The sequence below is a fragment of the Equus asinus genome, chromosome 22 (assembly GCF_041296235.1).
Source record: "Equus asinus isolate D_3611 breed Donkey chromosome 22, EquAss-T2T_v2, whole genome shotgun sequence".
In the NCBI taxonomy this organism is placed as follows: Eukaryota; Metazoa; Chordata; class Mammalia; order Perissodactyla; family Equidae; genus Equus; species Equus asinus.
The window spans coordinates 8,225,646-8,250,270 of NC_091811.1; the positions used below are offsets into that span (position 1 = coordinate 8,225,646).

Here is a 24,625-nt window from a genome sequence, read left to right on the forward strand (position 1 = left end):
GAGAGATAAGAAAAATTTCTTCTTTTCAGCATCCTCCAAGACTGAGGTCATTCTAGCCAATTGTTAACCTGAGACTACATAATGCATACAAAACCCTGAACTCATTTATCTCTAAAAAGACATTTTTACTTATCTTCATCAGTTTAAATACTGCTTCACCTGGTATAATTATATACATCTATCTCTTTAATGATTAGGAGAAATTCATCACAACAGCAGTTGTTTCATTTTTACATCAACAATTTTATTCAAAATAATTCAATACAGAACTTTACTTCCAACACTCTTTTGTGTATGAATCACACTTCAGACATTAACTAAAGATTAGCCTATGAATTGGCAATTTCCATGAATTCTTACTCCACAGTTTTCTCTAAATTATATGTTATTGTTTTGCTGTATTTAATCCAATAACTAAAGGCACCATATCATTATCATACTCATCCAATTCTGTACTATATTCTGTAAATCTCAAAATTTGCTTTCATTATCTCCTATGCAGAAAGCCTGAGCCAGTACATCATCCTTCCCCCATCAGTGAATACACACAACCAATATTTCCACTGTTAGTAAAAGTTATAAACAGAATTCTGTATTTGTGTTATTTTTCCATTATACAACAGGAAAAATTTCTTGGCAAAATACCTGATATAAGAGAATTGCTCAAAAACGTTTAGCCTAGCTTTTCTTGTTACTTTGATTCTGAGAGAGAATGAAATAGAAATTAATGCCAACCGTTATTCTAGGTTCTAGAATGTCAATTTCTTTGGTCAGTTGTTCCCTGGTAGCTATTCCAGGATAAGCGTTCTGTTCAAACCATGATTGGAGGATATCCTTTTCACTGTGGTTCAAAACAATCCTCCTTTGCTGGGCTCTCTTTGTAGTGAGCCTGATGAAAACAAAAAAGGGATAGGGAGCATGAAGGATTGTGGTGGGAGCACATAGTTTTTGTTTATTCCAGGTTGAAAGTCTGTACATTCAATGATGACTATATATTTTTACTTTAGGGACACAGATTAAGCCATGCTACTATGGACACAAATAGGTATAAATATATATTTTAGAAAGGATGATAATCAATGATCGAAGTATACAAAGCAAGAGTTTACAGAACATCCATGACATTACATGCAAAGAAAATAGGAAGGAACAGAACCTAGGAAAATTCCTGAAACTAAATGAAACAATATCATGAAAAAATTAAAAGTTTGAATAAAATCATAGAAGTTGGTACAGTGGAATAAATGACATATTTTGATAAAATTAAATATATAATGTCAGGAATTCCTTGTGTTTTGTCCAACTAAAATGTTAACTTTAACACTTCAGGTAAACAACTCATGTGTGGTACCCCTGGTTGCCATCTTAAACTTGAAATTACAGTAACACTTTTCAAAAGACACCGTCCTTGGATCCAGTTTATCACTGGGTCTCCTCCAAAAACATATCCCTCCAATCATGGTGATAATTTAAACTTTCATAAACTCTGGAAAATAAATTAGGCTTTTGTTATTATAAAAGAAAACAGTGAAGAGGTTGATGGGAACTTATCACTTGAAATGCTGATCAAATCCATATTGGGAGAGTCACCTAGCTTTCACAGAGACTGCTGGCCAATTTAGCAAATCCCAGAGACACAGGATTTATCAAGACCTAGGGTGGCCCACCTATTTCTTAAATATCTTTCTATTTAATCATTTCATTAAATATTTAATGCCTTTACAAAGGATTTCAAAGCAATCAGATTAAGAGGATGTGAAAGTAAAGATTACAGTAGGTAATTTTGCATCTATCATAATGCCTTTCCAAATATGACTTTGGTTCTGTGCTCTCTAGTTTATACATATATAAACATGTTGTTCTTTACTATGTTCAAGTTCTCTTGTTTCTTAATTATCTTGGCTTGGCCATTTTATTTTATGTTGGATAGGCTTTTTTTTTGTGAGGAAGATTGGCCGTGAGCTAACATCTGTTGCCAACCTTCCTCTTTTTGCTTGAGGAAGATTATCCCTGAACTAAGGTCTGTGCCAATCTCCCTCTATTTTGTATGTTGGATGCCACCACAGCATGGCTTGATGAGCAGTGTATAGGTCCGTGCCTGCAATCCAAAACTGCGAACCGCAGACTGCTAAAGCAGAGCACGTGAACTTAACTGCTACACCACCAGGCCAGGCCCTGGAGAGGCCTTGTAATTTGTGCAGCGTTCATGCATTCTCCACAGATTTTTTTGATCAGATCTTTTCTATTGAAAGCAGGTGTGTCATTTTTCAGCTGAGAACATTTTCAGTGAGAGACAGACAATGCCCCAAAGAGGTCAGGGTGTGGTTCTGAGAGGCAACTTTATCCACCATTCAAGAACTTTACAATGCTTTTTGCTAAATATTTTCAATGAGAAAGAAGTATTTGCTTATTTTGCAACTGCAATTCAAATATTTATTATAGAGTATAATGTAGAAAGAAATGAATAAACCTTTGTGCAAATGTTTGCTCCCCAATTCTTTCTTTCCATCTATCTGTCTTTGTCTAGGCGATTATAAAACTCAGTTTGACTTTCAAAAATTGCAGAATGGACATACTGATAGGCAGACAATCTTCATGGGACTTTTCCTTGGGGTGTACCTCAAAAACTGTGTTGGTTTCTCCTATTCTTGAGGAAATGAAAGGAATATTCTGTTCATTCTGTAACTATCTCCCATCTCTTACTACAATAGTAATTGCCACTCAGTGTAGTTTCTGCCATGTCAACCACTGTTGTGATGGGCTACCAAGGACTTGAAGTGAATTAAGATATAGGATCCAGATGAAGCACTTGTAAGGAGATAAAAATACCTGTGGTATTTCCTATAGGAATTCATTTTGACCACATCTTATCTGAGACAAGTAATAACACACTTTAAGAGGTTTAATACTCTTTTCACCCAAAAACTTTGCATACAGCTACCAGCCATCTGACCTCCACCCATGCCCCAGCCAAGAGAGGTATCAAAGGTACAGTTTGGCTCCTGCCTGCCTGGAACACATAAAGGCTTTTAAGGAGAGGCCCCTCAGTGACTGGGGACTATCTGAATCCCCACAGCAGTCTCCCCTCTGTAGCTGGCCAGTTGCCTGACACTCTTTTCTTCTTCAACCTTGGTTCTCCACTGGAGCTGGTTGGGGAGCAACAGGACTGCACCTGACTCCCTGGGAAACTCTTCAGGGGTACAAAGTCCTTTGTTTAGGGCCAGCCACAAATTCCTGACTCCTGACTTGCACAAAGTACAAACTGGCCAGGCCAAGGAATGAGTCCCAACTCTCCAGCAAGAAACAGCACTTGGACCTTCTTCAGAGCCTAAGATCTGACCTAGACTGCTAGTGAGTGAATCCCAACTCCCATTTCCAGGTGCTAAATCCTGCTCCAGAGGCAAAGGGGAGGCTTTTTGCACCTGAGGATTCCTCTCCGCTTTAACAGATGTTCCCCTGGAGGAGACTGTCAACTGATGGGAATGGACCAGACCTGACAGAGGCCTTCATGGGCAAGGTGACAAGATGTAATCCACTGCACAGGTCTGCATCCTGAGGCTTCTCTGGGCTGGCCTGGCCGGGTCTTTCCAAACCTCTGCCAAAGAAAGAAAGAATAAAAAGTACAAATATAAATTGTAAAATGCAATATACATTACTACATATGCTCCAGGCACATCAGTTAAGAGGATATTTCCAATGACTTTATAGCAATAAATTTGAGAACAGAGATGAAATGGACATATTCTTGGAAAAGTTCAACTTGGCAAAAATGACTCAAGGAGAAATGGTTGTCCTATGATCATTTAAAATATGGAATTAGTAGTCAAAAATCTTCCCATAAAGAAAACATCAGACTCAGACGGATTGACTAGAAAATTCATTTAATGAAGGAATAAGTTTTTACACAAGATTTTAGAGAATAGTGAGAGAGGTAGCAAACCTAATTCATTCCAAGGCTGGTTTAACATGATCCAGACCCCTAAAGATAGTGCTAGTAAAGAAAATGATTAGAGGCCCACTCCTTTGTGAACATAGATGCTATGATTGTAATCAAAATATTGGAAACTACAACCCAAAAATACATAAGAAGGATACATCATGACGTAGTTGGGTTATTCCAAAAACACGACATTCTTTGATATAAGAAAAATCTATTTAAATCACCACAGGAACAAGTTACAAGAGAAAAAAAATTATATAATTGCAATTAATGAAAAAACATTTAAGTGCTTCAAAATCCATAGAGAGGGAAGAAATAAAGAAACTGAACAAATTAGAAATAAGTGGACTCCTTTTGCAGAAATTGATAATATGCAGTATAGTAAATGCCACATACTAAATATGAAACTGGGAAATACTGACAACGATGTCACCTCTCACTCTGCTGATTCAATGTATTACTGCAGTTTTCAGCCAACACAGTAAAAGGAAAATAGAATAAGGATTGTATAGAAATACAGGTGCCATTACTGGCAGATGAGGTAATTGTGTACATATGAAATAATGTAGCATTCAGATGCTCAACTGGGTACTCTCAGATCTTGTGACATCTGCTTTATGCACATCCACAGGAGACTTGGTCACAACACTCTGGGTTCCCAGGCAGCAGCTCTCAGGTAAGGGGGATGGTGGGGGCTGCACACCTGACCCAGCACAGGATCCTCCTGGGGCTCTTCAAAGGGCAACAGCTGGGCCTGCATCTCCACTGAAGTTCTTGCCTTAAGTGGGGAAAACTTGGGTGGCCTCAACAAAGGGACTGCCTTTTAGATGTATGGAGACCTGGCTGACGTTTGGATGTCTCTCACAGTAGGGCTTCAGTGAGGCTGCTGCAGGACATATGGCTACTGCGGTGGCTCCATGGTGTAGGAACATTGCAGTAGCAGCCTCATAGGCCTCTCATCCAAAGGCTGCTGCAGTGGGGTCCTTCGGATTCTTGTTGGCTATCTCCCCTCTGAGGGGCAGACAATATCTGAAACAGGTACTGTGCAAGGGCCTCTTTCTTCTGAAGCACAAATTGCTTTGAATTTGGCAACTGCTGTTTGCTGGTTGTCTTGCTATGTTTGTGTTTGTTGGTTTTGTGCTCCATCCTCTAGCCCAGCCCTAGAGGGCACTATAAGCTGTATGATCAGGGGCTAAAACACTGGTGGACACTGCTGCCCAACCAGAAGGGATCAACAGCTCATGGAGCTTTCCTCAAGACAGTGTTTATGTTCAGGCTCTGGAGAGGTGTTCGCCTTGATCTGCTGTGTGGATTACTATTGAATGTTATATGGTTATTATTTCCTGTGGCCACAATCTCGATCCCAGCAGTGGACCTTTGCAGACCCCTCATCCCAAAGATGCTGCATTTCAGAATGGGATTCCTCGGCAGCTCCTTGACGCATACCTTGCCCAAGAGGCATTGGCCGAGACTTGACCACCATTTGTAGAGGTGTATGCTGCAGCTGAGAACACAGGGGCTCTCCATTAGTTTGAGAAAACCCCCTCTGCTCTTGTGATGGAAGGGAAGGCACCTGCTGCCCTAAATCCCCACAACTCAGGTGCATTAGATACTGAGCCTGGAAGAGCAGATTCTCTTGATAATCCTGAAGCTGTTGAGGCTGCTGTAAAGGACATCTGCAACCATTAGCCTGCTGTCCTTGAAATAGTGAGTGATGACAATGGGCCTTCTTCTCCTGTTGCTGTTGCCTCTCTCCCTGCACAGTAGAAATATGGTGCAGAATGAAGGGCCTTGCATGCTGGCTTTCTTCTTTCTCAGGCCCATCCCTCTAAAAATACTGCACAGAAGATGTAGGAGGATGAAAAAAGAGTGCTGATTTGTAGCTGGAAAATGGATAGGCAGGACAAAGTTTACTTCTCGTATCACCTTGATACTCCAAAGTACAGCTTGGTTCCTTTACAATGCCTGGGACCATAGTGTCGCCTGGGCCATCCTGTTGACTGGGAATTTCCTGTGTCTCTAGAGAAGAATAGCCAGCTCTCCCCAGTACAGCCTCCTCAGTAGAAGAGAAGTTGTGCTCAGTGGTGTAGTTGGGAGATTCTGCCTGAGTATCCTGGAGGCTTAAACATGAACGACCTTGAACAGGGAATTCATGTAGTTTCCAAATAGCAAACATTCTGTGTCTCTCTCTGGGTGGCAGTCGGGCTCTTTTATTCTGGAACCAGTTCTAAAGAGAAAAAAAGAGTAGTGTTTTATCAAATTGACTTATCTGGTTATATTCCTCAGTATATTTCCATAATGTAGGAGAGAATTTTGTAGTTAAGCCTAGTCTCAGCATTATCACTGACTTTCCTCCTGACCTTGTACTCAAAAATAAAGGCAATCTTCCCTGGGGCTACACGTGTGATTATGGAAGTCATACTGTACACAATTCCAAAACTCCAACCACCTTCAAAGTCTTCACTGGCCCTTCTGTACATTCAAACCTACATTAAACCATTACTCAAGCTGCTGCATAAGAATGAATTCATGGCTCAATGTATTCTAAATCATGTTCTTAAATTCATTGTTTTCAAACGTTATACATAAGCAAGAGTTTAAGTCATAACTTTACTGTATTGTATATGTGTCTCTAAGCATTTCATTTTAACACCTCTAGTCTCCATTGTTCATCCTCCCTAAAATGAGGATAATTATACATGCCAACCCATAATCCCCAGGACATTGGGTGAGCTGGAAATGATAAAATGCTTTTGTAGACAATCCATCCTAATAAGCCAGGGTTGCTGTAGACAGTTAGAGTCATGCAGCCTAAGCAACAGTACCTGGGGGCCTTTTGCCATCTGCTCACTCCTGGAACTGCCCTCTGGCTCCCAGTTCAGAATAGCTTTAGGCCATTAGTATTACTAAAGCTAAACGGATCTCTGATCCCCTCATGATGATTGTTTAAAGCAAAATTCTGACTGCGCACAGTGACCCTGACACCTCCAAACACACTTTCTCATTTTTTCCTCACAACTCCACAACATAGATAATTTTACAGAAAGCTGAGTTACAAGAGTCAATTTGTCAGAGATTATAGGGCCAGTTCGAATGTTGATTTCACGAAGACCCAACCAGAAAACAAGTGCTCACTTTCCCTAGTCTAACAGCCTGCCCTGATCCTCCCCCAACTGTGTTTGCTTCCTGATCACATCATGGACACTCTCTCTAAGCACATGCAGCTCAATTCAGTGCAAGGCAATTTGAATGGCCATATCTGTGAACTTCATGTTATAAAACTATCCCTGTGACATGTTTGGAGGATTAAAAAAAAAAGACTAAAAAACAGTTTGAACTTGAGAAACCCAGTGGTCATGAATCCAGAAATGTAAAGAAAATACAGTATAAAAATGTTTTAAGTATTTGACCAGTCTCTATTGTTTCCTGGCTGTTACCTTTTTTAGAGTTTCTACTTAGTTATATGAAATCATTAACTTGTATTTTTCTTGAAATGTTTCCAACTCATGAAACTCTTATAATATGATGACATAATTACTTACATAGTATTTGCCTATACTTTTATCCTCCAAAGCTACTCTTGCATTCCCTTTCTTATTTCCACCAAGATAATTTCCTCCTATTGTCAAACAAACAACCAATAAATTCAAAGATCTATGGAAATTACAGGACAAAGAGAAATAAGAAAATCTTCCTAATTGTGTGTATGGCACAAAAAGTACAGCTCTAATAAAATTTCATGGAGCTATTATCAATCATTTCTAAAAACAATCATATGAGAGATTCCCTGGACAAAATTTGGTTCACACAGCAAATGGTTATGAAGCACCTGCTATAGCTGTGATGTATTGTGCCAAGTGATGGGACACTATTGAGCCAAGTCCTTTCTCTTGCACTTCAGACTTGGATATTCAACTATTTACTTACTATTTCCACTTGGAGGTTTAATTGGCATACTGAACTTATTATGTCCAAAGTAAAGCTCCTAATGCCTCTAGCATAAAACCACTCTATTCCAGGCCTCCCTATCTTAAAGGCAACTCTAATCTTCCACTTGCTTAGGCCAAAATTTTGGATCCCTCTTTATTGGATATACAGTGAGAAGATGCAAAGACCTCTCAGCAAACTATTGGCTCTACCTTCAAAATAATAGTTCTCTAGGTGCCAGCCCAGTGGTGCAGCAGTTAAATCCACACATTCTGCTTTGTTGGCCTGGGATCCACTGGTTCAGATCCTGGGTGTGGACCTATGCACTGCTTGTCAAGCCATGCTGTGGCAGGCGTCCCACATATAAAGTAGAGGAAGATGGGCACCGATGTTAGCTCAGGGTCAATCTTCCTCAGCAAAAAGAGGAGGATTGGTGGCAGATGTTAGCTCAAGGCTAATCTTCCTCAAAAGTAATAATAATAATAATAGTTCTTTATACTTCTACAGTCAGCAACCTAATCCAAACCATCATTGTCCTTATCCTAGATAATTACAACAGAATCTTAACTGGTCTCTGCTTCCAAACTTGATCCACAATAGTCTATTTTCCATAAAACACATACATAACATATTCATGCCCACACTGACATAAATAAGAAAAGTGACCAGATGTCAACACTTTGTTCTGTGTGATGAAATACTATGAAACTTTTTCAGAATTCTTTACATTTTATATTTGTCAATAAAAGATATATGAATGCAAAGCTTTGAATATTTCATTTACATCAATTATATATACTTGACAACGCAGTTGTTTGGCCAGTTCTTTTCGAGTGGTAAAATCAGGGTAAGGAGTCTCTTCAAATGTCTGATTAAGAATATACAATTCATCTGTAGTAAATTTATGTTGTTGTTTTCCCTTTCCTCCTCTCCATTTTGTTCCTTTAACTTCCTTATGACCATCTTCTTCGACTGGAGATCCTGAAAAATATATAAATGGAAAGGGAAATGCATTGAGGAATAATGATAGTATCTAGAAAAAGAAAAGACTGTTCACTGACTAACCATTCATAAAAGATTTTTAAAAAGTGGAACCCCACCTCACACCTATTTACAATAATAAGATTACTAATAGGTTAAAGGCCTATCTTTAAAATTATGAGGAGAAAATGAGATTTATGACCTCTAAGGTAGGGAATCAACTCAACAGCACTAGCAACAAGGGTAGGGAAGGATTTCTTTAGTTTAATAAGAAGTCACACATTATAAAAGAAAAGGCTGATGAAAAAATGCTCAGCCTCATTAGTAATTGAAGAAATACAAATAAACCAGCTCACACCCATCTGGTAACCAACTTAAATGTATGGGACTAGAGTAGGGAAGAACGATAAAGAAAATAGGAAATCAGAAGCAGGGTTGGTATAAGTATAAGTTCTTAGAACCACCTTGGAAGTAATTTTATTATATACAATCAAATTGAAAATGCACATATCCTTCAACACAGCAATCAAAGGACACTTGAAAACAGTAGGAAGGTTTTGTAGTGAGGTTACAAGAATGGTAAAAACAAGAACAAAACAAAAAAACAAGGTTTAACTATACACTGTCTATGAGAGACTCATTTTGGACCTAAGGACACATATAGGCCAAAGAGTGAAAAGATGGAAGAAGACATCCCATGCAAATAGTAACCAAAAGAAAGCACAGGTGGCTATACTAACATCAGGCAAAATATACTTCAAGTCACAACTGTTATGAGACTAAGACATTATATAATGACAAAAGGATCAATTTACCAAAGAGATACAATAATTTTAAGTATGACAGACCAAACCTCAGACCTCTCAAATATATGAAGCCAACATTGACAAAATTGAAGGTAGAAATAGTGAACAACATAATAATAGTAGGAACATCAATGCCCCACTTTCTATGATGGATAAAACAACCAAACAGAAGATCAATAAGGAAATAGAGGACTTGAACAAAAGTATAGACTAATTAGACATACCAGACATATACAGAACACCCCACCTAAATGAAGAATATACATTCTTCTCAAGTGCACATGAAACATTTTCTAGAAGAGACCATACATTAGGCCACAAAAGCAGTCTTAAAAAATTCAATATTGAAATCACACAAAGTATATTTCCAATTACAGTGGAATGAAATTAGAAATTAATAGCCAAAAGGAAGCTGAAAATCTACCCATCTGTAGAAATCAATCAACATACCCTAGAACAATCAATGGGTCAAACAAGTCACCATGGAAATTAGAAAATACCTTATGACAAGTGAAAATAAAAAACATAACACCAAAACTTATGGGATGCAGTGAAAGCAGTGCTAAGAGAGAATTTTTTAGCTGTAAGTGAGTACGTTAAAAAATATATCAAATCAACAACCTAACCTTAGACCTCAAGTGATTAGAAAAAGAACAAACTAAATCCAAATAGAAGACAGAAGGATATAATAAAGATTAAAGATTTTTAAAAATGGAGAATAAAGGGGCCGGCCCCATGTCCCAAGTGGTTAAGTTTGAGTGCTCTGCTTTGGCAGCCAAGGGTTTTGCCAGTTCAGATCCTGGGGGTGGACATGGCACCACTTGTCAGGCCATGCTGAGGTGGCATCCCACATGCCACAACTAGAAGGACCCACAACTAAAAATACACAACTATGTACTGGGGGGCTTTGGGGAGAAAAAGGAAAAATAAAATTTTTTTAAAAAGTAGAGAATAGAAAAAAACTGAAAAGATCAACAAAACTAGCAGTTGGTTTTTCTAAAGGATCAACAAAATAGATAGATCCTTGTCTACATTAACTAAGAAAGATTCAAATAAAAATCAGAAATGGGAGCATCACACCTAATACCATGGAAATAAAAATGAGTACAAGAGAATACTACGAACAATTGTGAAACCAAGAATGAAAAAGTTAAAAAATCTCCCCTAGAGCAGAAAACTTTGAGATAAGCTTTGCTAACTCCAGCTTTGCATAATCAACTATTGTTTAAAACTAACCAGATTTTGATGTCCCTCCTTAGTAAAGGAAGGAGCTGTCTTTCCCAGGAACTCAAGACCCAGATGTCAAGATTCAGCTTCATAAGGCCAAATGTAGGCTGAAGATGAAAACTAAACAGAAAAGTCCAGTCAAGGGAAAAGAAATTCAGTCTTCAAGGCCAAATGCAGGCTGATGAGAAGGTACCAACCAGCAATGCATTATGCTCCCGCTACCCCTACTTAACACTCCAGCACATGCTCTCCCTTTCCTACCTAAAACCCCAGATAAAAACCCCTCCCTTTTTCCCTTTAAGGAGGTGAATCTGAGTTCTAACTCCCATGTCCTTGTCTGACTGCCTTTCAATAGTAAACCTCTTTCCTTGCCACAAGCCTGACATTTCGCTTATTGTGCCTACAATGCATCAGGTAAATGAACCTGCATTTGTGTTTCATAACAACTGTATACCAACATATTTGATAACCTAGAAGAAATGGAAAAATTTCTGGAAACACTCAATCTACCAAGACTAAATCATGCAGAAAAAGAAAATCTGAACAGACTAATAACAAGACTGACTCAGTAATCAAAAACCTCCCAGTAAAGAAAAGCCTAGGACAAGATGGCTTCACTGGAGAATTCTACCAAACATTTTGAGAAAAATTAATGCCAATCCTTCTCAAATACTTCCAAAACATTGAAGAGAAGAGAATACTTCCAAACTCATTTTATGAGTTTTACCCTCCATTATCCTGATAACAAAGGTAGACAAAAATATCATAAGAAAACTACAGAACAATATCTCTGATAAATATTGATGCAAAAATCCTTAACAAAATACTAGCAAACCAAATTCAACAGCACATTAAAGTGTTTATACATCATGACCAAGTGGGATTTATACCTGAAATGCAAGGATGGTTTAACATACAAAAATTTCAATGTAACATACCATATTAACAAAAAGCACAAAAACCATATTATCATCTTAATTGATGCAGAAAAAGCACTTGACAATTTTCAACACCCATTCAGGATAAAAACACTCAACAAACTAGGAACAGAAAGAAAGTACCTCAACATAATAAAAGCCATTTTTGAAAGACCCACAGCAAATATAATACTCAGTGGTGAAAGACTGAAAGCCATTCCCAAAGCACTTGCTTGGAGGACTTCACATCCTACAGGCACTGTGATTGAGCCATCATTGCTTTGGAGTCTCTCTGTTGAAGATTTTTGCCTCGAGACAGAGATGGTGATGGGAGCAGTGGACTCCTGGGTCCACCATACATAGTTCAGGAGCCTCTGACAAATGAGTCACATATTATTCATTGAGCACAACACCAAAAGATATAAGACACAGTTGGAGCAGACCACAGAGCCTTCTCTCCTCAGTTAAGGTTCTTCTAAAAAAAAAAATCAAAGCCAGAACACTGATATTTTGTGATATTTACCTTCTCAAAGAACAAGATTGTCAAGTCTCTTTCATACCCCAAGCTTGGAAAGTTCCAAGTTATTTTGAATTGCACAGAATATCAAATCATTTGGGAACCAGGGGGGAAAAAATCCCAGGACCACTTCAGCAATTCTTCCAGGATAGCTCTTTAGGTTTGGGAAGGTTTTTTTTTAACTTTTTACCCTGTTAACTTTTAAACATGCATGAAAAGTAAGAGAGAAGAGAGGAATGAACCTGATGATCCTATCACTGACTCAAATAAATGGCACTACATAGCCAGTCTTATTTCATCCACTCACCTCCTTGACACCCCTTCCCATTACTCTGAAGTGAATCCCAGACATACTGTTTCACCCAAAACTACTTCAATATATATCTCTAAAATATAAGAAATATTTTTTATAATGAGTTCCATATTGTTGGATATTTATTTAGGTTTGTTCTCATTTCTCTTTTTTATTCCAGTTTTATTGAGATACAATTGACAAGATATCCCTTTTAATGTAATCAAAACTTCATTTTCAAATACCTGAGCCTCTCAGAAAGTCCTAGCACCCAATTCCACTGTTCGGCAACCACAAACAATTACATCAGTGACATGAGCTGTCCTCAGCCTACAAACCTGCACTTTTAAAAAATGAAAGCTCAATCCCTCGGAAAGCACTAGTACATAAGGTAGGTTGCCTCTCACCAAAGAAACTCACCGTTGGAAGACATGTTGAATCTCTAGTCCAGGGTCTTTTGGAGTGACAAAGTGATGAGCTCTGGAGCAGCAATAATATACCCCTGAGGTGCCCACCCTAGACACACCTTAGACACAGCCCTAGACATGGCTCCACCCTAGGTGGGGCTCCACCCCAGATACACCCTTGGATCACCTTACCTAATCCACCTCTTCAAAACCTGGCTTCCATTCATTGAGCACCAACTGAATCCAATTTTCTTATTTATCTTTGTAATACCCTGACAAAGTAGGTACTATTTTACCCCCACTTAGACTTAGAGGACACCAGGGACAGAGAGATTTAGACCATAGAGGAAGCCTCTGACCCAGACAGTCTGATCTCTGACCTCATGCTTGTCACTACCATCCTATTATGTTATAGACTGCAGGATGTGTGAGTATGGAAGGCTTGTCAGGCTCACAGAGGATCCACATTGCTTGATATATCATTCGACTAAGGAATACTGAGATTGGGAGCAGAAGAGACCAGAGACTAATATTGAATAAGGATTATAGACATTAGATCATTTGCTAATTCATCTTATCCTTGAAACAGTCCTTGAGATAACCAAACCCTCCATTTTACAGATGAGGAAATTGCAGGCCATTGGAGTTTTCTTCACAATTCTAGGACTTTTTACCTTCCCAAATGTGTGGGAGAAGGTTTTTATATACTCCAGATCTGAAAAACATAACACATGCTTGACAGTTCTTTCATATTAATTCATCTGAATTCAGAGGGATCCACATGTGCCCCTTTCTATTTAAAAAAATTGCTACAAATTTATGTGACAAACCCAACGAATTGATCTCTCACACATTATATTACTTAAGTCTTGCAATAGCCCTACGTGGATATATATTACTCATACCTGTGATACATATGAGGACACTGAAGCCCAGAGAGATGAGCTAAATTGCCTGAGGTCAAACTCTAAGAAGAGGAAAATGCCTAGAGGAACATAAAGCAGGTGGAAGTAAGGTTTAATTAGGCATGTTAATGGCAGAGGTGCAGGCAGAGGGAAAGCCCGTGTTTCTGACTTGATTTCAACAGAGATCACACCTTACCAACAAATGAAGATAAAGCACAAGGAAGAGACTTGGTGGGCAGATGAAATCATGGGAGGTCATGTTAATGAGTTATGACTGTAGATTGGTCCTCTGCTGTCTGCTTGGGGTCAGAGGCACTGATAGCCAAGCCAGTGCATTTGGGCAGTACCAGGTGCTCTGAGGTAGTTGAGGGGAATATTTTGGGAGCTGGAAGTGTTGGAGGAGTTTGGAGGCTAAGAGAGCAGAGCAAACCAAGATAAGGTTGGACCTAAACTGATTTCTCTGCTTTTTTTTTTCTTCCCAGTAATTCAAAGTTCAAATCAGCTATTCTTGGCTTTATTTTTTCTCTCAGTACCTTGAATTCACACTAGGTGGTGACCTTTCCTGTGCCTCCTCCATCAAGCTGCTTCCAAAATACATTCTGCCAGACACGTTCACTTCCTTGCTTCAGGTTCTTTCCCTAACTCCAGTCAGTCTTGCCTCTGGTCCCATTCCATCATTTAGATGTCACTGACAAAGGTCAACAAATCAGCCTCTAAATTGCCTAATCGTATAGTTAAACTTCCTCCCTAAGGCATCAAACATCGTTGGCCAATCCTTTTTTTCTTGAAAACTCTCTTACTTCAGATTCTTTATATTGATAAATAAATGGCAAGCAATAGGATATTGGAGTATATGAGGAAGCCATTTGGTGCAAAACTAATTTGGCCTAACCTTGTTTTTTCCCAAAAGGGCCTGAGGTGGCCATTGAGCATACATTGTATATCTGCTTTAAGCATCGGCTATGTCCCAAAGACAAGAAAAAATGCCCTTGAGATAAAGATGCACCTCCTGGTGCATTGGCATTTCCTTAAGGATAAGCATCTCTCCCTAGACTAGGAATTGATTGCTGCACCCACTTGTCACCACCCAGCTCAAGACAACACACCTGCTACTTTCTGTGTCCACCAGTCATGACAGGGCAATCTCATCACTATTGTAAAAGGGGCATTTCAATCATATTGATGTGGATTAAGGCTGCCCCAGCTAGAGAAGCCCAAGGTGACCTGGCCTACATGCCAAACTATACGACCCAGTGGACTTTTTTTATGGTATGAATTAGGACCGCCCCAGGGAGCGAAGCCCAGGGCATCCTCACCTACATGCCGATCTGTATGGCCAGATTCGTATCTAAAGTTATATGACCGCACAATAACCAGACCCCATCTGCACTGAAATCATTTAATGACTTTTTACATCATCTTTTCTTTTCTCCAGTAAAAATAAGTCCCGTACCCATGCCTTAGAAAATTAGCCCTAACCCTCAACTCGGGGCAGCAGCAGGAGCTCTGACCGCCCATGGGTCCTGTCCCCACGCACCAGCTCTGCCTGCCCATGGGTCCTGTCCCCATGCCAGCGGGGGCAGCAGCAGCTGCTCTGCCTGCCCATGGGCCCTGTCCCCATGCCAGCGGGGGCAGCAGAAGCGGTGGCAGCAGAAGCTCTGACTGCCCATGGGTCCTGTCCCCATGCTATTCCACACTATTCTCTAAATAAAAGAGCACTACTGCCAGATCTTGAGAGTCTAAGAAATCTTTCTTTCGACTCCTCAGCTCACCGACCCCGCATCAATATTGATGAGGATTTTTAGGCTGCTTAATTTTAAAACAGTTTATGATGAGGATTTTTAGGCTGGTTACTTTTAAAACTACAGATAAGAAGCAGGCTCCGAGGAGTGGAATTTGTTTGCCCTTTGATCAGAGACAATTGCATTTGTGAAGGAAATCTCCATGCCTCCCTCTCTGCGCCAGGAGGAAGGGGGGATGGCTTTATCTCTGGAAACCCTTAATGGGGAAGGCAAGAACTTAAGTTGTTTACTGTCTGGCAACCTCATGTAACTAACCCCCCACCCCAAAATCCTCCTTTGTCTTTAGCTGAAGATAATATTTGAGCGGTGACTTCTGCCATTTACTCAATCCGGTTTGATTCTTATCTAAAAGTTGTGGGGCCGCCCCATGGCCGGACCCTACCGGCACTGGTACCATTTTAACTTTTTTTTCCTTTGTCTTGTAAAGAGATGACTCACATACCTATGCCTTAAATTTAGCCCTAACCCTCAACTCGGGGCAGCAGCAGCAGCAGGAGCTCTGACTGCCCGTGGGTCCTGTCCCCACGCACCAGCTCTGCCTGCCCATGGGCTCTGTCCCCATGCCAGCAGGGGCAGCAGAAGCGGCAGCAGCAGGAGCTCTGACTGCCCATGGGTCCTGTCCCCATGCTATTCCACACTATTCTCTAAATAAAAGAGCACTACTGCCAGATCTTGAGAGTCTAAGAAATCTTTCTTTCGACTCCTCGGCTCACCGACCCCGCATCAAATATGACACATATTTTCTGGTGGTACACAACCACTCTGTGCACCCCTACTTCTGTGGAGTGCGCCATTCCTTTGTGGAAGGACTCTCCTGGGCTATATGGCCCTCAAATTCTGGCTCATAATAAACTCACCCCAATTTTGATTTATAGATTGGTTACGGATTATTTGCATCAACAATATTAAGCTTGGCTTCAAGGAATATCCACTTGAGTCCTTTATGCTTTTTAAAAATACCTCATAACGTGAGAGCCCAACATAGACCAGGTCCTGTGTATTGAGCCCTGTGACACAGCTGTGCAAAAGCACAAATGCAGTCTCTGCTCTCAGAGAAGCAACATTAGAGTGAACTTTTAGAAGTACTTAACTCCCAATTGTCACCTGCAAGGAAAAGCCAGAACTTACTAGAATGCCTAATAAGGAGTTTCATGACCTGGCCACTACTTCCCTTTCAGCCTCGCCTTTGAGACTCTGTGACTTCCTGCAAACTCTTAGCTCCAACAGGCTAGGCCACTTCCAGGTACTGAGATACTCTCCGCCCTCCTGGCCTGTACATCTTGACAAATAAAAATGGCAAGTAATAGGATATATTGGAGTATATGAGGAAGCCATTTGGTATAAACCTAATTCACCCTGATTTCTTTTTTTTCCTCCAAAAGGGCCTGACTGGCTATTGAGCACGCATTGCATATCTGCTTAGACATTTCCTATGGCCAGAACAAAGGCCCTTGAGATAAAGATGCAACTTCCCCCCACATTAGCATTTTTCCTTAGGCTAGGAACTGATTGCTGCACTCACCTCCCAGCTCACCTGTGACCACCCAGCTGGAGACAACAGACTGCCACCTGCTGTGTTCACCGAGACAGAAGACCTACCTGCTATTTCCATCAATCGCTGTGCCAACAGAGCAGTCTCGCGACTATTGTAAAAGGGACATTCCAATCATATGTGAAACATTCTCTTTGAGGGTATATAATGACCCTGTATACCCCCCCCAACTCTTTGGAGTGATCTGTTCCTTTGTGGAAAGACTCTCCCGGGTTATAATCCTCAGATTTAAGCTCAGAATAAACTCACCCAAATTTTCATCTATAGATTGGTTATGGATTATTTTCGTCGACAATCTGCTTCAGGTGCTGCAAAGAAAAGTCCCAGGTGACATTAGAAGAAAATACTTTAACCAAAAGCAAGTTGATCAACATGGCAATTTGATTAAAATAATCATCTGGTTAAAAAGAAAAAGGCAGCAATAACAACAAGTGATTTAAGAATTTGGTGCTCTGTAGAGTAATTTTGTTTTCCTTAAGTGTTTTCCTATGGGTTTTTCCCTGCCTGCAGAATTTGGGGATGTTTCCTCTACTTTTTGCATCCAGTGAATTTTTAATTCATTTTCCCCATTGTTTTTGTGATGTTAAAATTTAAACCATAAATGCACAAAAATGTGGTTAGTCCTCAGTTTGCCTACTGCAAAAATATAACATTTGCCTTCTACACAGATGTTGGAAACAGAATATTTCGTTCATTCACTTATTAAATAAATATTTCTGAGCCCCTCCTGTGTGCCACAATTGTTCTATTTAGCGATTAGCAATAATGTGTTTGTTATACCAAAGTTTGGGTCATTTTTTCATTGTTTTTATTTAAACAAAGCCTTTGGCTTCACCTTTAAGTGATACTTTTCTTTTTGTTTTTCAATGTACATGCTCAAAGGGAAATTATTCAGCATTGTGGACAGATTTTTGGGACCTCTCTCCGTAGTATAATAGGTAAATCTAGCAAGAAAATTTCATGGGCTTTAAGTCAGTACAATAACGTCTGTGCTGCACTGTGAAACAGCTGTGCAGGCCATCTTCAGCCTGTGTTAAAATGACCTTGCAACCCCACACCTCATGACTGAAGATGCCAGCTGGACAGATCCACATCAGGAAAAGAGAAAGGGGTACCTCACTCTCACATCTCCCAGCTGCATCTTAGAGATTGAGGGAATAATTAATGACCCTGGTCCTTGCCTCCCTCCCCACATAGATAATGTCAGTATCTCTGAACTTGTTTGATATATAATCAAGAAATTCTTGTTTATGTTACCTTTATTATATAATCTAGAGAAAAGCCGCGATGTGCTCTATCCCTTTTGTTAAGATATGTGAACTCTAGCTGTAAGGGGTTTTTTTCCTCTTCCCTGCATGTACACTGTTTGTGAAAGAGACATAAACTGCACTTAATCTCATACCCCTCAGAGCAGTTCCATCAGAGCACTCTCTTGAACAGTTTTCCTGGGGTCTGAACTCCTCATGCTGATTATTGAATAAACTCCTTCTCTAATATCACCTAGACTCTTTATTTCAGGCAACAGTAGTTTCACTTCCTTCCATCCCTTACCCTATGCTGAAATGTTGGTTATTCATGAGGAGAAGTTGATCTCTGTCAAACTGTATGCAATGTGCTACAGTATTCCAAGAGGAAGAGTAAAATTATTCACACAGGCTTAAGGATGCCTGGGAGGGTTAACCACAAGGCCACAAGCCTAGTGGAAGTAAACTGAGAACAGGCCAAATGTCCTGATGGGGTTCAAAGCAGGCTGCCCCAGCATATGCCACTCTGTTATGCAGATTATTTTGAGCTGAAGACAATAAAGATTCAGAAGACTCAGGAAGAACATTTCACCTTCCCCCAAACTGCCTAAAAGGATTTAACATAGAAGGCCTGATCCAGGAAGCAGCTAATACCATGAGATAACTATAGTATAAGGGAAAATAGGTGTGATAAGAAAGGCACCAATAAGCTCATCTTATCAAAATTCTGTCTCTTGGGCCACATTCTCTATAGGGGGCCCAGCAAACAGATGTCTAACAAACATTTGCTTTCCATTTCCATGTGAATTGTCTTCCTCCCCTTTGAAGTCCCAAACGGATACCCCCAACATCCTCCTTTGCCTTTAGCTGAAGATGATATTTAAGGTGACACCTTTGGCCATTCTGGCAAGTTGTTCAGTTTTCCTGGGTTTCTCCCATGTACACGTTATTAAACTTTGTTTTACTTCCTCCTGCTAACCTGCCTTTTTAATGTTTTTTAAAAGATTTTATTTTTCCTTTTTCTCCCCAAAGCCCCCTGGTACATAGTTGTATACTTCTAGCTGTGGGTCTTTCTAGTTGTGGCATGTGGGACGCCACCTCAGCATGGCTTTATGAGCAGTGCCACGTCCACATCTAGGATCTGAACCAGAAAACCCTGGACCACCCCAACAGAGCACGCAAACTTAACCACTTGGACAGGGGGCCGGCCCCCTGCCTTTTAAATTTTTTGACCAGCCATAAGAACCAGAGGGAAATGGGTATGGGGGAATTCTCCCTAACCCCCTACAGGCTCTATGGGGACCCCCAAACTGTTACTGGCTACAAACATAGGTTCTTTACCCGCCACACAAGAGGGGACAAATAAAAACTGGAATGCCAGGCTTATGGCAAGGAAAGGATTCTATTTTGGGTGACGTCAAGCTGGGAGTTGAGACTGAGCCCTCAAATTCATCTTGTTTCATCTCATCGCCCCAAAAGATCAGAGGCAAGGGGTTTTTAAAGGTTGCAAGGAATGTGTCTGCTTGTGGGTGGGGGGAGTCAGTGGCCTTGCTGGTTGGAGCTTTCTCACCAGCCTGCATTCAGCCTCAGGAAGCTGTTTGCAGGGAGGAGAAAGAGATGATAAGGAATGCAGGTGGCTGTCCTTGGTTGTCTGCCTCAATCAGTGATGGCGGATTCTGGTGCCAGGAAGCCAGGGAGTAAGCAGGGAATAAGTGCTTTGCTTTTAACCCCATATATGCTTGGTTTAATGTAGGGAAACTGATATCAGGGCCAGTATCAAAACTAGCCCTAGAAGTCAACACCTGGATTTGTGGGAGGAAAATAAAAGTCTAAAGCCATATGTAATCCTAACTAGTACAATACGCTATCTGAAAACTTGGCTCAGAAATCCTTAAAAATTCCAAAGTTCAACAAAACAGGAAATGACATGTTAAAAGATTCACAAAATATCAATATAAACAGAAAAGTTACTCCATGACCAAAAGTAAACATGCCTGACAAAGCTATATAACATACCTATTGAAGTATTAAAGCTACACTCCACAAATCTGGTGAATTTGGCAAACTGACAATTCAAATTCGCTTTGAGCACTTTGGGTTTTGTTGAGATGATTTTATGTAAATTGCCCATTCAATGAATTGTATTTTCTCAAACTGAATTTTATCCATTTGCTTGCCTCCTCCTCCCATATCACAGCACTCAGTTCATGGAAGTATAAACAATAGTAAGAACAACAGCTAACATTTATTGAAGATTTACTTTATGCCACTTCTAAACTAACCATTTCCCAAATACACATAATAAATCAGTGTCCTATAGGCCAAAATCCTGCACAAAATCTGATTATCATCATCATCATCAACCATCATCATTATTTGAATTTGAAGATTTTTAGGCAGGACAAACCCACCTTGGTTTCCCCAGAGTTTCACCACACCAAATTGGATCATCCCTATCCCTTTCATTCATTTGTTAATTTAATGCCCTGAGGACATTTCTGTTTGCAACCCATGAATGTAGGATCTCATACCTTAAGGTCAAATGGTCAGTTGTATTAAAATATTAAGTTATGCTGCCTCTAGTAAATCCCTATTGATTTGCCTGTCATCAGAACTACACTGTACCCAACCTGAAGCCTGGACTGTATTTGTCTTATTCACAGCTGTATCTCCAGGACCTAGCACTGCACCTGACACTAAATGAGTCCTCAGAAGGACTGACTGAATATTTGAGTGAATGACATAACCTTTTCTCCATTCACATTATACTTTGTCAACCTTTCATCTTTCCTAGTTTCCCTGATTCCAATTTAACTCCATCCAACGTACACCAGACATTTTCCCCTCACTGATTAAAAAAATAAAATTGGGGGGCCAGCCCCATGGCGTAGTGATTAAGTTCACTATGCTACACTTCTGCATGCCAGGTTCGCAGGATCCCCAGTGCAGACCTACACCACTTGTCAGGCATGCTGTGGCGGCAACCCACGTACAAAATAGAGGAAGACCGGCACAGATGTTAACTCAGGGCTAATCTTCCTTGAGCAAAAAAAAAGAAAAAAAAAGTTTTTACTGACTTACCTTGGCTAAGGGATCAAATCAAAACTACTTAGTTTGATACCTAACGACATTCATGATCAGGACCCTACCCACCTTGTGAGCCTCAACTCCCTTCACTCAACTTCACAATGTTCCCACATTGTTCCTTCTTGCAACAACAAATTGCTCTTAATTCTCTGGACACAATGCTGTATCCAAATTCCCATAAATTTGTTTAGATTGCTCTCCCTTCCTCACTCCCCCATGATCCTGGAAAACTGGGTTGCTATATTAGCACATGCCCATCCTACACTACAGCCATCTCATCAGAAATCCCCTAGGGGTACTATTATCTCTGGACGTCATGATACTGCATTATTGGTATACTTGTGTTGGGGGAGGGTAGAGTTTAAAATATTTTTTCCCAAATAGATAACGAATCATCATAAAATAATTTAATGAATAGTTCATTCTTTCTTCCTTAATTTGAAATGCTACCTTTATCATAAATGCTTGTGTATATGTCAGATCTCTGGAGTATCATTTTCCACTGATTTATTTGATTTACATATCAAATATCAAATGTTTTTAATTATTATAGCTCTTTATAGTGTGTCTCAATACCTGGTAGACCAAGCTTATAGGAAAAAACTATCTTTTTTTGCTTTATTTTGCACATCCCAAATTATCATTAAGGTTGAACGTCTTTTCATGTTTCTTGGCCATTCAAGTCTTCTCTTTAACAGATGTCCAATTCATATCCTTCACTCATTTGCCTATTATATACATTGAAGAATTTCTTCTTCCAGGTCCTTCAATGTTACTTATGGTGCCTTTCATAAGAACAAAGTTTTTAATTTAGATGCAGTTAAATTTTTTTCTTGCCCTCTATGGCTTTTCATTTTCATATCTTGCTAAATAGTTTCTTTCCCCTCTCTCAAAGGTTGTAAAACTCTTCTCCCATATTTTCTTCATTGTTTTCAATGTTTAGGTCATTAATCCATCCAGAGGGGAAAGAAAGAGATAAAGTGTAAAAGGGTAAGAGATTTCTTTGCCAACCCAGAGGGGATGGCAATATAGGATACAGAATTTAGTTGGGGGGCCAGCCCCATGGCTGAGTGGTTAAGTTCATGTGCTCCACTTCGATGGCCCAGGGTTTCAACAGTTCAGATCCTGGGCATGGACCTAGCACCACTCATCAAGCCATGCTGAGGCAGCATCCCACACAGCAGAACCAGAAGCACCCACAACAAGAATATACAACTATGTACTGGGAGGACTTTGGGGAGGAAAAAAAAGAAGACGCAACAGATGTTAGCTCAGGTGCCAATCTTTAAAAAGAAAACAAAAGAATTTAGCCACCTCTGGCATGTGTGGAGAGGGTAACTTAGGTAGAAGAGAGGAAACCCCTCCGAATTTCCAGTTGATTGTGAGTTCCTTGTGGATTGACATAAACTACTCATATCTGAGTAAAGATCTTCTGGTACCTTCTGAATTCCTTATATGTGCATGACAGCCTAACCATAAAAGAGAAATACTGAAAAATAGTCTAAAATTAGAGAAATTCTTGAAAAGTTCTGTTAAAGGCTTAATCAGCAGTGTACTTGAGGAGAGTTACCCTGTCATTTGTAGGACAAATTCGATAAACGGATTGCATGTGGGTTGTTGAAGTGGTAGAACATAGGAAGGAATGACCCAGGGAGGCAACAGAAATTAAACCACAGTTTAATTCAGAGGATGAGATATCATGTTAATCAATAGAACACTTGACAGCAGACTAGATATGAGGGCAGCCCAAGGGGGGAATCTGGGTACCTGGAAGAAGGAAGATGCTATTAAAATAAATAGGGGAGCCTTGGTGAGGACTGACTTGGTGGATAACAACAGTGGACTTGTCTTTGAGGTGTGGTGCCATACTTAGTGAAAGTTACCAGCAGGAAACTGAGAGAGGCTAAGGCTGGAGAGATTGTTTTAAAGTTATCCAGATGGAGGTGAAATTGAATCTCAAAGATACTATAAACACAGAGAGAAGACAATAGGGAAAACCTGTATCTAGGGGACAGGTAAAAGGAAAGCTGAGAAAACAGGTATTCAGAGAGGGAGAACCAAGAGGGTGATATGATGAAGAAAGATTACGACTAAGACAAGCTGTTTAGCACTGGTAACCCTGATAGTGACAGGCACTGTGGTTTACCTGGGAAAGGATTTTGTCACATATTCTGGAATTCATTAAGACATAACCGAATACACTCATGTAAAAAACAAGGAAACAGAACCTTAGCTGTTTCCATGTCAACTGAAGAAGTTCTGGAAATGTGCCACACCTCATATAGCATGGTCCTTAAGAGGACCAGAGCATTCGGCTACCACTGGCTTCCAATATTCCTACCCACTTGCAGGACTTTAGGCACCTCTCTGTGCTGTCTCCTCTTCTTTCAAATGAAGGACAATAGTCTACTGCATAGAGTTGTTTAACAGTACTTTAAACAATGTCTTGAACGTAGTAAGCACTCAATAAATATGAGCTATTGTTTTCACTCACTTTTAAGGTCCCAGCGAAATGGTCTTCCTCTCATGAAGTCTGAGAACACGCTTCTGTCTGATATGTCTCCCACTGCGCACTGATGACACAGTGCTTAGCACAGGCTCGGCACACACGTCGAAGGCTCAGTAATATTAATAATAACCAAAACTTATAAAGCACTAGGGGCCAAACACTTTTGTGAGTGTAATACACGCATAACTCATTTAATCGACCCAAAGCCCCGGGGTAGAGAAATCAAGGCACAGACAAAAAGTTAATGGCAGAGCCAGGACTTAACCCGGGTGTCTATCCCACAGCCCCTGTTCATAACTGCTGTGCCCTAGGGTTCGATACTTCACTAATGAAGAAGCATGGCATGATTTCTCACCGAGCATGGCAGAGCTGAAGTTCAAAAATTAGACTCATGGTTATTAGAGGCGGAAAGCACCATCTATTCCAACATCTTTTTCTTAAACCCAGGAAAGTGACACTGAGAGAGGGGTCTCCCCTGCAAGATGACCAGGGCACCAGACCAGAGCTCTGCA

At 40.2% G+C, this 24,625-nt stretch overlaps 1 long non-coding RNA gene across 1 annotated transcript; it reads right to left on the reverse strand.

The window, feature by feature from the left end:
* Positions 1 to 246: 246 nt before the first annotated feature.
* On the reverse strand, positions 247 to 24,237 carry LOC139041613 (uncharacterized). Its single transcript, XR_011497077.1, has 4 exons — positions 24,099 to 24,237; positions 17,523 to 17,581; positions 8,652 to 8,848; positions 247 to 6,167 (listed from the first exon to the last, which is right to left on the reverse strand). It is a non-coding gene; the product is annotated as an uncharacterized lncRNA (long non-coding RNA).
* Positions 24,238 to 24,625: the final 388 nt, after the last annotated feature.